This window comes from Octopus bimaculoides, chromosome 7 (assembly GCF_046866305.1).
Source record: "Octopus bimaculoides isolate indiv1 chromosome 7, ASM4686630v1, whole genome shotgun sequence".
Classification (NCBI taxonomy): Eukaryota; Metazoa; Mollusca; class Cephalopoda; order Octopoda; family Octopodidae; genus Octopus; species Octopus bimaculoides.
Genome location: NC_142934.1, coordinates 84,493,307 through 84,511,879, shown reverse-complemented (window position 1 = coordinate 84,511,879; position 18,573 = coordinate 84,493,307). Strand labels below are relative to the sequence as shown.

The window sequence follows — 18,573 nt, the reverse complement described above, 5'->3', positions numbered from 1 at the left end:
TGAATAGAGAAAATGGCCAGTTCTTCTAGAAAATTTCGAATAAAAGGATTCCCAAACTTTGTGGCAGATCAATGCAAGATTCCGGTGAATGAAAGTGACAAGTACAAAAGAGAATATATTATGTGTAAGTACATAAAAATTTCACACTACCTGAAGGAAAGAATTTTAATAGATACAACGATAGGGATTACACACACACACACACACACACACACACACACACACACACACACACACACACAAATGCATACACACACAAATACATATACAAAAGAAAGAAGATAAAAGGTTCCTCCTGTGCTGTAGGTATTTATGTTCTGTCCCTGGATGGGACGCTAGTTAGTCAGAGAATTATTTAGCTGAGTGGATGGAAGCAATGTGAAATGAAGTGTTTTGCTCAAGGACACAATGCATCACCTGTTCAGGAACTGAAACCACAATCTTAGTGTAACAACTCTAACCACTAGTCCACACACTGCCATATACATACATAGATACACACATATATTATTTTATTTATGCACCGTTTTTTTTTAAGCCTAGCCAGGCTCATGGGCCTGGTTTCCTGGTTTCCATGGCATATGCGTTCCCCACCCCCCACCCAGCTGGACGGGATGCCAGTCCATCGCAGCATTACTCAAGAAACAGTGAGAGAAATTTGGGGCGAAAGAGTACAACAGGGGTCGCCACCACCCCCTGCCAGAACCGCGTGGTGCTTTAGATGTTTTTGCTCAATAAACACACACAACGCTCGGTCTGGGAATCGAAACCGCAATCTTCCGACCGCGAGGCCACTGCCCTAACCACTGGGCCATTGTGCCTTCACACATACATATATACATGCACACATACATAAGTACATATATAGGTTATGAGCGATAGTGGTGTCAAGTAAGTACATATATAAGTACATATATAGGTTATGAGCGATAGTGGTGTCAAGTAAGTACATATATATGTACATACATAGATACATACATAGATACACACAAACATGCATACGTACATATATACATACATACACACATACATACTTACATACATACATACATGCATACATACATACACACAGAAAACTACAGAGCCAATCCATCACTGAAACTGTGAACATCTGTAAAACTTTCCAGAAGTTTATCATTTAAATCTATATGAGCATGTCTAGATATGTAACTATATGCATGAGACTATATACATAAAACAAAACATACATACATACATACATACATACATACATACATACCGACTTACATACATACATACATACATACATACATACATACATACACACAAAAATACCCTGTTGTTGATGTTGAAATTCCAATGAAGTAACCTCTAGGCTAGAAACCGATTCTTTCTCTATTGGCAAGAAATCTTGAAATAAAACTGAATAATGACAATAATTATACTATTTATTACATGTTTATTATATCATACCTTGATACTGTGTGGATTAAGATCCCTGTTGACAGGCTACTGATATTTATAGAGTGTTAAACACTTTCGGTATGCAAATTAGGGACTCCTTCATAGAGTAAATGCTGCCTTTATTGAGTATATGAACAGTTTGATTGCTTGTTTCTCTGGAGACTGTCAGAATGATGTAGATATCTCTGATGAGGACCCACTAAAGTTTGAATATCAATTAAGGTTGTTCATCATTTTTTGTTCAGTCTGGGGGAGAAATGGCTAAAATTTGCCCTGTTTATAATTATTACCATATATTACATACATACATACATATGTACATATATGCATTCATACATACATACCTATGTACATGTATATGTACATATATGCATCTATACAATCATGGCTGTGTGGTTAAGAAGTTTGCTTCTTAACCATATGTTTTGGGGTTCAAATCCACTACATGGCACCTTACTACTCTATTTTTACTTTGAGCTGACCAAATCCTTGTGAGAGGATCTGGTTGACGAAAACTGAAAGAAGCAGCTTAATATATATATATATGTATGTGTATGTTTTTTGTGATGCCTTGTCTTGACACTGCGAGATGGTTGTAAACGAGTGTCACTGTTGTACAAGTGGTGTCGTTCATTTCCAATCTTTTGTGTAAACATGTCTGGCCACTGAGAAATATTACCTTGCTTGGAAACAGGTGGGGATTGGCAACAGGAAGGACTTCTGGGAGCAGAAAATCTACTTCAATGAATTCTGTTTAACCCATGCAAGCATTGAAAAATGGACATTAAAATGATGATGATAATGATGATGAAGATGATGATGATGATGATGAGATTGACTTTGTCTTTCATCCTTTGGGGATTGATGAAATATGTACTGGTTGAGTACTGGACTATAGAGTATAGTATTATTATTAGTCAGTTGGTTAACCATTTAACTAATTAACTAATTCATTGTTTCACTAATTGTTTGGTTATTCAATCAATCGACTAAATTTGTCAAAGTCCTTTCAACGTTACTGATAACCTCATCTATAGCATGACCTCTCTACTTGAGATCTACTTTAGGTCTGTCAGACTTTGACAAACCTAACTGATTGATTGACTTAGTGATTAGTTATAAAAGAAGTGAAACAGAACCAGTGTGTATGTATGTTTATTATTGGTGTAATTATCCTCACAAAATCCAACAAAATATGCTGTTTTCTTGGAAATATGGTTAAAAGGGTTAAAATGATATATATACATATATTATAGATGCCTTCAAAATCAACCAGCAGGCAAAGAAGAGGAAACAAAAAAGGGTTATATATTAAAATTTGTTGACAGCCCATTAAATAGAAAAAAGGATGACTCTTACTATGCCGAACCCCTCTTCCTATTAGTTGATATAATCTAATTGAAATGAATAAATTTAGAGCAAAAAAAAGTGCTGACTCACATTGGCATCATTATAATGGTTGTCAATTGTACAAATTCTACATCAGTAGCAGTTTTGTTCTCTCTCATTTCCTGTTATTTTGTCATGTTAATAAGTTAATAAACTTGTTCCGTTTGTTAGCTTATGCCACTGTGTTCCTCACACAGATTAGTTTAATTTGGTCAGCTGGTACTTTAAAAAGGACGTGCTTTTTTTACCCTTCAGTATTTAGATTACTCCGTCGAATGAGATGCTTATTTATTCATGTTGTTTTGAATTAATCAGGCATTATCTCATAGCTCTGAGATTTTCCGACGTTGTGATTGTTTACTTTCAGTAAAGCGGTGAGCTGGCAGAATCATTTGCAAGCCAGACAAAATGCTTTGCAGCATTTCATTTGTCTTTACATTCTGAGTTCAAATTCCACCGAGGTCAACTTTGTCTTTCATTCTTTTGGGGTCGATAAAATAAGTACCAGTTGAGCGCTGGGTGTCAAAATAATTGACTAGCCTCTTCCCCAAACTTTCAGGCCTTATGCCTATTGTAGAAAGGATACTGCAGGGTATATGTTACAGGCTCAATCTGGTTGGTTTGAATATAATGCTGATAGAATATCTGGGCCAGATATGGTCAGTTTAAATGCTAAAGGGTTAAGGGATTTTCATTGAAATAATTTGGTATGCCAGTAGAAAGTGCATTTTGTTAGGATGTTTTGCAAAACGGGGTATTAGGGAGTAATTCATAGATTTCTTCATGAAGAAAAGAAGTTAAGACGATAAAGATACTTCCATATTGTTTTGTTTCATGTTTAGCTAACTGTAACTATGGAAACTTGAGAAGGGGAGGGGCTGCAATCAACGAATCAGCGATCATGAATTAATGAACAATGATTCAAGTTTACATCGAGTTGGTCCCAAAGGTGATATAGATCTAAATTCACTCCTATTCTCTCTTTCCTTCCTTCTCCTCTCTCTCTCTCTCTCACTCTGCATATATATATATATATATATATATATATATATATATATATATATATATATATATATATATAAGAGGTTAATTTTATAACTTTGTTAAACCAAAAGGCAATTTCGCTAAACCAAAAAGCAAAAATAAAAATAGGACTGCAGCTGGGAGTGCTCAGGTGACACTTTATTTTTTATATTTATACTCTTGTATTGGTTTTTGTTTATATTATTTTAGCTCCATTGTCTTAAATTTTTAGTCACTTTTATTATGCAGGAATCTATTCCATATATTTTTCTTCATTCAACTTCACTTGCATTAACCTTTTAGGTTTGTTTTAAGACCTTTTATTCGTGTATTTGTCTGTATTTTATACTATTGGGTTTTACTATTGGGTGCCCTATTATTTTAATATATATTTATATTCGATTTTTGGTAATTTGGGAATGATATAAAGTTGTTTTGACCGATTGGGGTGTTTATTCATTATACCTTTCAATATATATACAAATATAGGGTAAAAATTAAGAATTAATTATTAATTAGTAATTTTACCAAGTCGTTCGGTGTGTTAAAAACCATTATTGGTAAACTTATATAAACATAATTAAAATTTAGGGTTCCGCAAGAATTGATTCACCGCACACCGAAAATTAGAAATAGCAGTCAATGACTGCTATTTCTAATTTTCGGTGTGTGGTGAAGCAATGCTTGCTGAACTCTTTACTCTTTTACTTGTTTCAGTCATTTGACTGCAGCCATGCTGGAGCACCGCCTTTAGTCGAGCAAATCAATCCCGGGACTTATTCTTTGTAAGCTTAGTACTTATTCTATCGGTCTCATTGTGCCGAACCGCTAAGTGACGGGGACATAAACACACCAGCATCGGTTGTCAAGCAATGCTAGGGGGACAAACACAGACACACACAAATATATATATGTATATATATATATATATATATATATATATATATATATATATATATACATATATACGACGGGCTTCTTTCAGTTTCCGTCTACCAAATCCACTCACAAGGCTTTGGTCGGCCCGAGGCTATAGTAGAAGACACTTGCCTAAGGTGCCATGCAGTGGGACTGAACCCGGAACCATGTGGTTGGTAAGCAAGCTACTTACCACACAGCCACTCCTACGTCTAAATTTTGATTTTATATATATATATATATATATATAAAAGATAATAAGAGTGAAAAAACTACAGAAGGCTTGTGTTACATGGTTAAAGTATATATTTAAATTATGTCAGAAAAATGTTAGAAAAATGTTAGAAAATCTTTTTGGTATATAAACATTGTATTTTGAGAAATAACCGGTTTCGTGTTGTCTTTTCAAATTTCTCTACTTCATTGTAATGTGTTCGCTCCAGTATATATATATATATATATATATATATATATATATATATATACATGCTATGTTTACAAATATCATGCCTTGATACTACAGATACTGTGTGAACTGGGCTCCCTGCTGACAGGCCTCTGATATTAAAGAGGCTTGTTAAACACTTATAGCAGGCAAATTATTGGCTCCACTTCTGTGTAGCTAATAGATTTGTTACGAATGTAAATGGATTGCCGACTTGTTTCTCTGGGTGTGGTCAAGTGATGTACACTCCACTGGTGTGAACCTAATAAGAGTTGAAAATCAATTAAGTCAGTCATTATTTTTTCAATCTACAGCAAAATAGTTAAACTCGACATGTTTGTATGTCTCCTGTATAGGATTACACATATTATGTTAAACCTTGATACGGCGTGGACAAGAATCCTCATTGACAGGCCTCTGGTATTAAATAGAGCATTAAACACATAAATTATCCAAATTAGTAGCTCTATTTCTTGAGACCCGATAAAGGGTCAACAATAGATTTAGGCTGTTTATTATTTTAACAATCCACAGAGAAATAGTTAAATTTGTCATGCTTGTAAGTCAACTACGTAGGTTTATACACACACACACACACACACACACTCACACACACACACACACACACACACACACACACACACACACACACACACACACACACACACACACACAACTATGTGTATTGGTTTATTGAAAGTCAAAATGTCACCCTACTCAATCATAAGTGTTTCTCTCTCATCAATTACATCTATGACTTGCTCAATGAATACATTATTGATCAATCAATAGAAATATTCTTTTAAATAAATACTAGAAACTCCCCAATATGCTTTGAGAGTTTTTTTTTCCCTTTTGTTAGTCCTCATCACCAACCTCGTTGGCAACCTTCTGAGGCAACATCTTGAAGGGATTCTATTGATTATTTCAACTCAATTTTTTTTTTTGATTTGGTGTGAAGGAAAGAGTTGCTGTTGTTGTCGGTGTCATTGTCATTTACCATATACTTTTCCATGCTTGTGTTAAAGCATGTGGTTTAGTGGTTAAGGATGTTTGGCTCATAATCATGTGGTCACGAGTTGTCCTTGAGCAAGACACTTTCTCTCACATTGCTCCATTCCACTCAGCTGGCAAAAATGAGTTGTACTTATAATTCAAAAGGGCCAGCCTTGTCACATTCTATGTTATACTGAATCTCATTGAGAGCTACATTAAGAATATCTGTGTCTGTGGAATGCTCAGCCACTTGTACATTAATTTCTTGAGCAGACTGTTCCATTGATTGAATCACCTGGAACACTTGTCATCATAACCGACTGAGTGGCAGTTCAGTTTCATATTAGCATGGTTCGAATGGGATTCATTGAGGCAAATTTTCTACTGCCGGATGCTCTTCCTGTTACCAACCAAAGTAATATTTCCCCATGTTTTTCAAAGAAGACTGGAAATCAACAACATTGCTTGTATACGTTTACAAACACCACATGATGTCTAAGCAAGGGTACACACACACAGACAAATACACACACGCACACACACACACAGCAAGCTTCTTTCAGTTTCTGACTACTGAATCCACTCACAGTTTTGTTTGGCCTGAGGATATAGTAAAAGACACTTGCCTAAGGTGCTGTGCAGTGGAACTGAACAAGGTTCTTAACCACACAGCCACTGTGCCTATGGTTTCCATGCCATTTTCCAACTCTTCAGGACCAGTGATACTGATGTTATTAATATCCCTCTTAGTTTGTTGCAAGCTGAGCTGCAGGAAAAATATGTGCTAGGAGAGAATTCCTGGCAGGGCTGTGGAGTCATAGTCAGAGTCAGAAACTATTAAAGGGTAGCTGGAGCCAATGTCAGAGTTGGTAAAACTATATTGACTCTGGCTCCAACTCACTATGTCTTTATTCTTTAATCTAAACCATTTATGACATATAGGCTTACTCAAAGTACAAGCGTATGCATATGCTTCACGAGATATGTAGACCACAATCACTTAATTACATAACGAGGAGTCAGACTCAGAGGTGCCAATAATAGAGTCAGAATCAAAGTTTTTTGTTTTGACTCCACAGCCCTGATTCCTGGAGACATTTTGGGACGATGAACTTGGTGCAGAGGTTATTGCAAAAACAGGGAGTGTAGATGGTTATATAGGTGATGGGATGAGGAAAGCTTAGTGAGTAGGAAGTGTATGAGTGGAGTGGGTATGAGACCAGTTAGCTTCAAGAAGCAGAGGCCATAATAGTAGTTGTAGGAAAGGCAAAGAGAGGAGACACAGCGCTTCTGTGAGTCAGAGGTTGGAGTGTATTTGTGAGTAATGCCAAGGGAACTCTTTTTGGATGTTGCCGAGAATCTCTCCGTAATGAACAACAACAGCAGCATTCTGATAACAGCATTCTGTTGTGAGTCTCACCTGTGCTTTGTAGAGGGTCAGTCTTTGTTGTGAGGCAGGTGAGATATTTTCTGGCTCTGAATAGAAAGATCAGTCATTGATGTGTAAATTCAGGATGTCAAAGAACTCATTGAAATATTATTTTCTCCTCAAGGCACAAGGCTTGAAATTTTGGGGGAAGGGGCCAATCAATTAAATCTACCCCAGTACGCAACTAGTACTTAATTTATCGACTCCAAGAGGATAAAAGGCAAAGTTGATTTTAGCGGAATTTGAAATCAGAAAGACAGACGAAATATCGCTAAGCATTTCGTTCAGCGTGCTAACATTTCTTATTTCTTTCTTGCCCACAAGGGGCTAAACATAGAGGGGACAAACAAGGACAGACAAAGGGATTAAGTTGATTACATCGACCCCAGTGCATAACTGGTACTTAATTTATCGACCCAAGACACCTGATAAAGGCTGGAGGGTATATCAGCCGAAACATTGTGTTAACAACAAACTAGATGACGACAAATATCCGTCAAATGTAAATAATGTACATAATTCCTAATCTCTTAAATATAGAACTCTTTTACTCTTTTACTTGTTTCAGTTATTCCTAAGGTATTTTTTGATGTTATTAGTATTATTATTATTATTATTCAGGTCACTGCTGGAATCGAACTCAGAATCTTGGGGTTAGTAGCCCGCACTCTTAACCACTACACCACGAGCATATGGTGTAGTGGTTAAGAGCGTAGGCTACTTACCCCAAGATTCCGAGTTCGATTCCAGGCAGTGACCTGAATAATAATAATAATAATAATAATAATAATAATAATAATAACATTGAAAAATACCTTAAGAATGAGAACTCAGGTTTGAAATTCCCCAAGACACCTGATGAAGGCTGGAGGGTATATCAGCTGAAACGTTGTGTTAACAACAAACAAGATGATGATTATGGCTATGGTGGCCAAAGTAATGAATGTGGTGAGGGTCGTCGTCATGGAGGTGAAGTTGGTGGTGATGGTCATAGTGATGATGATGATGATGATGGTGGTGGTGGTGGGGATGTTAGTGATGATGATGGTGGTGGTGGCGATAATGGTGATGATGATGATGATCATCATCATGGTAGTGGTGGTGGTGGTGGTGATAATGATGATGATTATGGTAGTCATAGTGATGATGGTGGTGGTAATGATGGCCATAGTGATGATGATAATGATGATGATGATGATAATGATGGTGGTGGAGTTGATGGTTATTCCCCAGGAATCTTATTGATTCTGAGGAAATGGTATTTAGGGAGCCTAACATTGACAATAGATCTGACATTAATGAACTGCTAATATATTTATTGGAAAAATTCATTAACATTTTTTCTTCTTTTTTTTCTTTCACAAAGTCTTTCTCCCATTTTCTTCATTTTCTTCTTTCTCTCATTCACTTTCACTCACTCACTCTCTCTATCTCTCTCTCTCTCTCTCTCTCTCTCTCTCTCTCTCTCTCTCTCTCTCTCTCTCTCTCTCTTTCATTCTCTGTCTGTCTGTCTCTTTCATTCTCTGTCTGTCTGTCTCTTTCATTCTCGTTCATGTTTTGTTTCACTCTCTCTTATTCCCTTTCTCTCTATCTCCCTGTCTCTCCCTCTTCTCCCCTTCTCTGCGTCTTTCATTCTCTCATTCTCTCATTCATTAACTTTCACTCACTCACTCACTCTCTCTCTCTCATTATCTTTCATTCTCTGTCTGTCTGTCTCTCTCATTTTCGTTCATTTTTTGTTTCACTTTTTCTTATTCCCTTTCTCTCTCTCTCTCTCTCTCTCTCTCTAGTTCTCTCTCTTTCTCTTCTCCCCCCTCTATGTGTCTTTCATTCTCTCATTCTCACTTTCATTCTCTTTCACTCTTTTTCTCTCTCTCTCTTATTCTCTCTCTCTCAATTTCTCTATTTCTCTCTCTCCCTCTGTCTCTTTTTTCCTCTCAGCCACTTTCTCTCCCCTCTCTCATTCTCTTTCTTGCTCATTCTTTTTCTTTCTCTTCTCCCTCTCTCTGTGACTCTCTCTCTCTCTCTTTCTCTCTCTTCTCACTCACTCTCTCATTTTCTCTTGCTCACTCCCACTCTCACTCTCTCTCTGTCTCTTTCTAGTTCTCTCTCTCTGTGCCTCTTTCTAGATCTCTCTCTCTCTCTCTTTCTAGTTCTCCCTCTCTGTGCCTCTTTCTAGATCTCTCTCTCTCTCTCTCTGTCTCTCTCTGTCTCTCTCTTTCTAGTTCTCCCTCTCTCTCTCTCTGCTGCTTTCTAATTCTCTCTCTCTCTCTGTCTCTTCCCACTTCTCTCTCTCTCTCTCTTTCTCCCTCCTTCACTTCTCTCTCTTTCTCCCTCATTCACCTCTCTCTCTCTCTCCTTATTCCCTATGAAACATCATTTAATTAAATCTCGCTGAAGAAGATGATAATAGACTAACATGGAATTTTTTGTGATTCTCACTGCTGGGTGACAACGCTAATAAATGAAGCAGCAGCAACAACAACAACAACAACAACACCAACAATGGAAAATCAAGAAACACATTGATAACAATGGAGGTTGAAAAAAAAAGGTCAAAAAACCCCCGAAAAATAGTAAAACTGACAACCAGTTAAAACATCAACAGTTGTACTAATAAGAACAACGACAACAACAATAATTGTTGTTGTGGACAGTGAAAGGGTATCTGTGTGGTTGTTGAATTTGCTGGAAATTGCAGTCAAATCATCCAAGAATTACGACTCTGTTGTCCTAAATAGGGAAATGGCACATTTGACATGGCACTAAAAAGGCAGGACAGGATGTTCATGGATGGAACCCCAAGAGGAAGAAAAAGAAGAAAGAGAGGGGAGAAGAAGAAGGAGAAGGAGAAGGAGGAAGGTGAGGAGGAGAAGAAGAAGAAGAAGAAGAGGAGGAGGAGGAAGGTGAGGAGGAGAAGAAGAAGAAGAAGAAGAAGAGGAGGAGGAGGAACTGAGGGCAGGAGGACAAGAAGAAGGAGGAAGAGGAAGAAGAAAAGGAGGAGGAGGAAGGGAGGGGAGGATGAAGAGGATGAAAAGAAGAAGAAAAAGAAGGAGGAAGGGAGGATGGGGAGGAGAGAAGAAAAAGAGGTAGGAAGAGGAGGAAGGGAGGGGAGGAGGACGAGAAGAAGAAGAAGAAGAAGAAGTAGTAGTAGTGACAAAAATGAGCCTTTAGGTAATCACTCAACTTTCAAGAAATAATAGTTGGATTCCCTCAAATTGGATTGCACCATGATGGGAATGGTGGGAACACACATTGGATAACACAGTCATAGGGAAAAGAAGAAATGGTCACGATTGGAATGCACCTTATCATATACGTGCTTGGTCAGCATAGGCCCAGGGTTAAACAACTTTAACAGACGATAGTTATGCTGAAGACATCAAATTGCAAGAAACAAGAATCTCTCGATTTGAGTTCAAATACTGCTGAGGTCAACTTTGCTTTCACCCTTTCAAATTTGATAAAAGAAAAAAAAAAAGAAAGAAAAAAGAAAAAAATACCAAAAAGGTACAGGTGTAGCTATGCAGTAAGAAGTTTGCTTTCCAACCACAGGGTTCCAGGTTCAGTTCCACTGTGTGGCTCTTTGGGCAAGTGTTTTCAATTATAGCCCTGGGCTGATCAAAGCCCTGTGAGTGGATTTGGTGGATGGAAACTGAAAGAAACCCAGTGTCTATGTGTATACGTTTATGTGTGTGTGTCTTTGTGTTTGTCAAGCCACCACGACTTAACCAGTGTTGGTTTGTTTACACCTCCATAACTTAACGTTTTGGCAAAAAGAGACCTGTAGAATAAGTACCAGACTGAAAGAAATAAGTCCTGGGGTCAGTGCCCCAGCATGGCCACAGTTTAATGACTGAAACAAGTAAAAGACAATGAGAATCCAGTGTAGTAAGTGAAACTGTGAAAGGGTCAGGCTGAATGCCTTGTGGTATTCATTTTGGTTCTTTGAGGTCTGATAGCAATACTTGCAGCAACCACCACCACCACCACCACCACCACCACCACCATCATCATCATCATCATCATTTAATGTTCATTTTCCATGCTGGCATGGGTTGGACGGTTTCACCAGAACTGTTAAGCTGGAGAGCTGCACCAGGTTCCAGTCTGAATTGGCATGGCTTCTATGGCTGAATGCCCTTCCTAACACCAACCACTTCAAGAGTGTAATGGGTGCTTTTTATGTGCCACTGGCATGGGTGCCATTTACGTGACACTGGCAATAGCCGCAACTATGATTTCACTTGACTTGACGAGTCTTCTCAAGCACAGCATATTGCGAAAAGTCTCATCATTGTCTCTGTGAGGCTCAACATTTAAAGATCATGCTTCACTACCTCGACCCATGTTTTCCTCGGTCTACCTCTTCCACAGATGTTCCCTCCACAGGTATGGATCAGCACTTTTTATACAGCTGGTGCCAAACTGTACTGACTCAAGCCAGTGGCTTTTTTCTGTGGATAAACACTAGTGATGTGCAAAAAAGGAAATTTGTATGAATGTGAAACTCTCAGTCTTCTTCAAAATATCATTGCCCAAGTCGCTACATACACAATTATGGTCAACTTATGGAATCATTAGTAGCCTAGCTAAGGTGTGTGCCTCTTGGGCCAGCCCTTGGGTTTGTGGCTACCCTCAGGTGATTACTGCTTGTTTAGGCTTATACAGTAGACTCAAAAAAGCTGCTCTCATAAAAGCATTGTCCAAGCTGGACTGCTCCCATAACCCACCTTTCCTAGCAACATGACTGTTAATGGTTGCACAGCTGACAAGTCCCCTTTGTCATCTTTGTTAAAGCTCTGCTCTAATTAAGACTGACCTGGAGATTAATATCAACATCATGACATGAAGGGGCAGTGTCTAAATGAAGCATGCAATTAATTTAATCAATAAAACAACAGGTGATATTGATAATTATAACTGACACTCTTTTGGTTATGACAAAAAGGGTTCCACACAAATACATGGTGATATCAGACAGTGAGAATGAGTACTTAACACTGTACTGGTGGACAGATATTCTGTTTTTCAGGAGTGGCTATGTGGTAAATAGCTTGCTTACCAACCACAGGGTTCTGGGTTCAGTCCCACTGTGTGGCACCTTGGGCAAGTGTCTTCTACTATAGCCTCGGGCCGACCAAAGCCTTGTGAGTGGATTTGGTAGACGGAAACTGAAAGAAGCCCGTTGTATATATGTATGCATGTATGTACGTATGTATGTAACTATCTATCTATCTATATATATATATATATATATATGTGTGTATATGTTTGTGTGTTTGTTTTTGTGCCCCCAACTTTGCTTGACAACCGATGCTGGTATGTTTACGTCCCCGTAACCTAGCAGTTCGGCAAAAGAGACCGATAGAATAAGTACTAGGCTTACAAAGAATAAGTCATGGGGTCGATTTGCTCGACTAAAGGTGGTGCTCCAGCATGGCTGCAGTCAAATGACTGAAACAGGTAAAGGAGTAAAGGATTAAGGAGTAAATTAACAAAGCAACTGGTACTTTCATGTGAAGAGATCTCCTCCATAACTATGTGTGTGTGTGTGTGTTTGTCTGTATTTATAAGTACATATATGTACAGAAACAGTATGAGATTTAATCAAAGCTGCATAAATGAATAAATAAATGGACTGACAAAGGTAAACGTTTTTCTTTTTTTATGTATCATTTCTCTACAGAGAGAGAAAAAAGAAAAATGAATAATTTGACTGGAATTTTGTCTCCTAATTGTACCTTTCCTCAGGAACCATGTGCATAGCTTTTATCTCCCCAGAGAAATACACAACTAATGGATTTATAAGTCCACCCAATATTGGTAGCATCAGTAAATCAGAAATTCCAATTTGCATTCTATGAGTCTTTATGCTGGTAGCTAAAATATATATATATATATATATATATATATATATATATATATAAGTTAAAAAAAACAACAAAGTGAGGACGTGATACGGATAGTGTTATTGGACGCTCAGGAAAGGAAAGAGAGAATATATATATATATATATATATATATATATATATATATATATATATATATATATATATATATATATATATATATATATATATATACAGAGAGAGAGAGAGAGAGAGAGAGAGAGAGAGATTTATCACTGTTGTAATTTATGCAACCACAGTTAAATCTTGTATTGTTTCAGTAGAGATGTAAGTATCACAACTAGTTGCCTAGTGCACAATTTATACTTAAATACATGGATGTATATTTTCTATTGGTCTATATATATATATATATATATATACTCTTTTACTCTTTTATTTGTTTCAGTCATTTGACTGCGGCCATGCTGGAGCACCGCCTTTAGTCGAGTCTCTTTGGCCGAACCGCTAAGTGACGGGGACATAAGCACACCAGCATCGGTTGTCAAGCAATGCTAGGGGGACAAATACAGACACACAAACACACACACACATATACACATATATATACATATATACGACGGGCTTCTTTCAGTTTCCATCTACCAAATCCACTCACAAGGCTTTGGTCGGCCCGAGGCTATAGTAGAAGACACTTGCCCAAGGTGCCACGCAGCGGGACTGAACCCGGAACCATGTGGTTGGTAAGCAAGCTACTTACTACACAGCCACTCTTGCGCCTATATATATATATATATATATATATATATATATATATATATATATATATATATATATATATATATATATATATATATATTTATTTATTTATTTATTTATTTATGTATATGTATGTATATATATAGAGTGAGAGAGATATGTATATATATCCATATATATATATGATCATCATAATCATCGTTTAACGTTCGTTTTTCATGCTGGCATGGGTTGGACGGTTTGACTGGGGACTGGCAAGCCAGGAGGCCTCACCAGGCTCCAGTCTGATCTGGTAATGTTTCTACAGCTGGATGCTCTTCCTAACGCCAACCACTCTGAGAGTGTAGTGGGTACTTTTTATGTGCCACCGGCATGGGAGCCAATCAGGCAGCACTGGCATTGGCCACGTTTGGATGGTGCTTTTTACGTGCTAATTTATAGTCTTGTTTATCGAATCTTTGTATGTCAAAATCTAAGACCAAAGAGCATTGTCTGATTAGGAAAGGGCCTGAGAGTTGACAGAATCATAGTGGGTATAGTCATAAAACTTATCAAGATTAATTTGGAGTAGTATACAGTAACTGTCTATTATGAGGTTTGGTAGAGGAAGATCTTAAATCAAGATGTTAGTTACCAGTTAAAGGGGCAAGATTCTAATAAAACCAAAGATGATAATACAGGAGAAATTTTATCATGGGGTACTATAATTGAATGATTTAAACAATATTGTTATATTGTATAAAGATAAAATTAAGGGTTATCAAGAAAAATATTAAGAAGAATATTATAACCAAAAGGATAAATCTTTGAATTCTTTTGAGTATATACCAAAATTTACAACAATAGGGTGAGAAATGAAATTACATAGAATTAGCTTAATATTTATTCATATACTTAAATATTTACTTATTAGATGGTATTTATGAAGATTGATCACTGGCATTTACTGGCATTTAATAAAGGTGTACTGGGGCAATAGAACATGCTAATTATATATTAATTATAATCTAAGAGGTATATCATAAGTCATAAAGCTACCGATGCTGTTATATATAAGCTAATATAAATATCTAGGGGTACAAAAATTAGATTTAATTACATAAAGGCTATTATAAAAATAATATGATCAGGTAGGGTAGAACACCATAGAAAGGAATAAATAGCTTAATCACTAAACCATGATGAAAGCATATATACCTTATTATCATCAATAGAAAAGAGAAGATTATATAGAAATTGTTTATTAATTCAATCATTTAAACTAAATTACTTATTTATTAGGTAGTATCTATAAAGACTGATACCTGGTATTAACTGGAGTAATATTGAGGCTATAGAACATGCTAACTATATATTAATTATAAACTGAGCAGTATAATATATACATATAAGTGTGTGTATGTGTGCATATACATATATATGTGTGTGTGTGTGTGTGTGTCTGTGTGTGTAGGTGTGTGTCTTTGCCCCACCACCACCACAAGTTGACAACTAGTGTTGGTTTGTTTACATCCCCATAACTAATTGGTTTGTCAAAAGAGACTGGCAGAATAAATACCAGACATTAAAAAAAAAAAAAAAGTTACTACCGTCAATGTTTGACTAAATCCCTCAAGGTGGTGCTCCAGCATGGCTACAGCACAAAGACTGAAACAAGTAAAAGACAAAAACTAGTGGAAGTGTGTGTGTGTGTGTGTGTGTGTGTGTGTGTGTGTGTGTGTGTGTGTGTGTGTGTGTGTGTGTGTGTGTGTGCCTATCTTAGATCTCTGTTTAATCATTGAGGTTTGCAAATATCAGCTGTAAAATCGAAAAATCAAAGCGTTACAAATGAAGTCCCTTAACGTAGATCATTCTACGTGAGTTACAAAGAGAGAGACGCTTCCTTAAGCCACTGTAACTTGATACTGGACAAATATCAGAAAAGCAGTCAACCAGCAACTGGTTCAAATGACACCTGTAACTGATGATGGTATCCTTCACTGAGTGCCACCACCACCATCACCACCACCACCGCCACCACTACCACCACCAACAACAACATCATCATCATCATGAGTTTTAATGTCAATTTTTTATTTCCTTACATGGACTGGACGAAATTTATTGAGGCAGATTTTTTACAGCTGGATGCTCTTCCTGTTGCAAACCCTTACCTGCTTCCAGGCAAGGTAATATTCCCTCCCCTCTACCAATAGCCAGATGTGATTTTTGTAGAATTTCGTATATAAATGATAACCATTTACAACTATAACACAATATTAAAACAATAAAACACAGACATACATATGCACTCACACATACATACATACATACATACATACATACATACATACATACATATATCAAGGAATACTGGTGGAATATTCTCATCAAAACTTCTGTCAACTGTAAACATAACAGGCTGGATATTGTTATTTGAGACAGAGGGACAAAGATATGTACCATCATAGAGGTTAGCTGCTCTGCAGATATAAATATCTCCTTGAAAATCAAAGGAAAAGAGGATATCAATGGACAACTGCTTCAAAACCTCCAGTTTCTATATCCAGGCTATGAATTCATATTCATACCAATAATAATTGGAGCACTAGATTTTGTTAGTAAATGCTTAAAGGGGAATCTGGATAAACTGGAATTTTCAGAAAGAGAAACTGACTGACTGATCCGTACATCACAAGTGTAATCTGTGAGTAGAACAGTGAAAATATGCAAGACTCTTCTCAAGTTCCAAATGTAAATTTGTTTGAGTAAACTACATCTCAAAGATGAAGCCTTGTATCTTTGTTGGAAATCGACTCCCTCCTCAGTGGAAGATCTATAATAATTAAAAAATAGAAGAGACATACATACATACACACATACATACGTACATACATACATACATACATACATACATATATACATACATACATACGTACATACATACACTATGAAGTTGAAATCAACATACAAGAGAGTGTTGAAAAGTTCCTGGCTTTGGATAAAAAAAAATACAGGAGGACCAGTTAATTGTGACTTTATACAACATATTCCTCTCTCAAATTCACACTTATTGCAGAAGATATCTATGGACAACTGCCTCAAAACCTCTAGCTTCTATATCCAGGCTATGTTGCCAGAAGAGTACCACCTTCTATGTTGCCAGAAGAGTACCACCTTCTATGTTGCCACAAGAGTACCACCTTTTATGTTGCCACAAGAGTACCACCTTCTATGTTGCTAGAAGAGTAGCACCTTCTATGTTGCCACAAGAGTAGCACCTTCTATGTTGCCACAAGAGTACCAACTTCTATGTTGCCACAAGAGTACCAACTTCTATGTTGCCACATGAGTACCACCTTCTATGTTGCTATAAGAGTACCACCTTCTATGTTGCCACAAGAGTACCACCTTTTAGCACATGAGCACTGAAAGCAGTGAAGCCAACCAAAAGTAAGCTTTGGCAAAATTGCAGATGATTCTTGACTTTCATTTAGTATATTTTATATATCCTTTACTCAGATATACAAGAAGTGTGATTAGCTTTAGATAAGATATTTTCCTGCAAATACATTGGTCAAAGTTCTATAAATATCCAAGTTTCAATGTGGGCAAAATAAATAAACAGCTTGTAATTATACAGAATGCAAACAATACGAATTATACATACGACAGAAGCATCCAATGAAATGTAAGTTCTATGAAGTATATAAACAAGACGTTTGGGGAAAATGAAACCACAAGCGAGTAATGTAATGAAATTGTTTTCCTCTAACATAAGATGACAGTATCTGCTCTAATTAGTGTAATAATGAATTGATTTAATTGGTTTTTATTTGTACAAAACTAATGTTTAAACAAAGATGGGAGAATACGATATTAGATGTTTGATGATACATCTAAATATACTTATTCATCTATAGTGTGTAATCGTGGTTAAGATGATTGTTTTCAGACCACATGGTTCTTGGTTCAGTCCCACTATACAACAACTTGATGCTTATGTTGTGTCTCTGATGAAAGGGTCAGGTTGAACAAGGCCTATGTCAGTGGTTTTCAACCGGGTTCCATATGGCCCCTGAGGGTCCACATTAGATTTTTGGGGTCCTTACAACAAAATAGTAAATTGGGAATCCATAATGATATTTTAAGAGCTGCTGAAAGAAATTTGCTCTCGACATATGTATTGGTATGTATTGCAGGAAACGAATTTCTTTCTCTCGACATTTTAATTAGTTCAACCTACACAAATTAAAGCATGGAAACATTAGTAAATAACACTCTATGTAACTAGTTTTTAAACATCTGCTACGGGGGTCCACAAGAATAAAATAGCAATTGGGAGGTGGGGGCATAGA

General features: G+C 36.8%; 1 protein-coding gene across 2 annotated transcripts in view; it reads right to left on the bottom strand.

The window, feature by feature from the left end:
- Positions 1 to 18,573, bottom strand: part of LOC128248394 (four-jointed box protein 1-like) — a 199,427-nt gene that overhangs the window by 79,248 nt on the left and 101,606 nt on the right. The gene's annotated exons all lie outside the window — the stretch shown is intronic.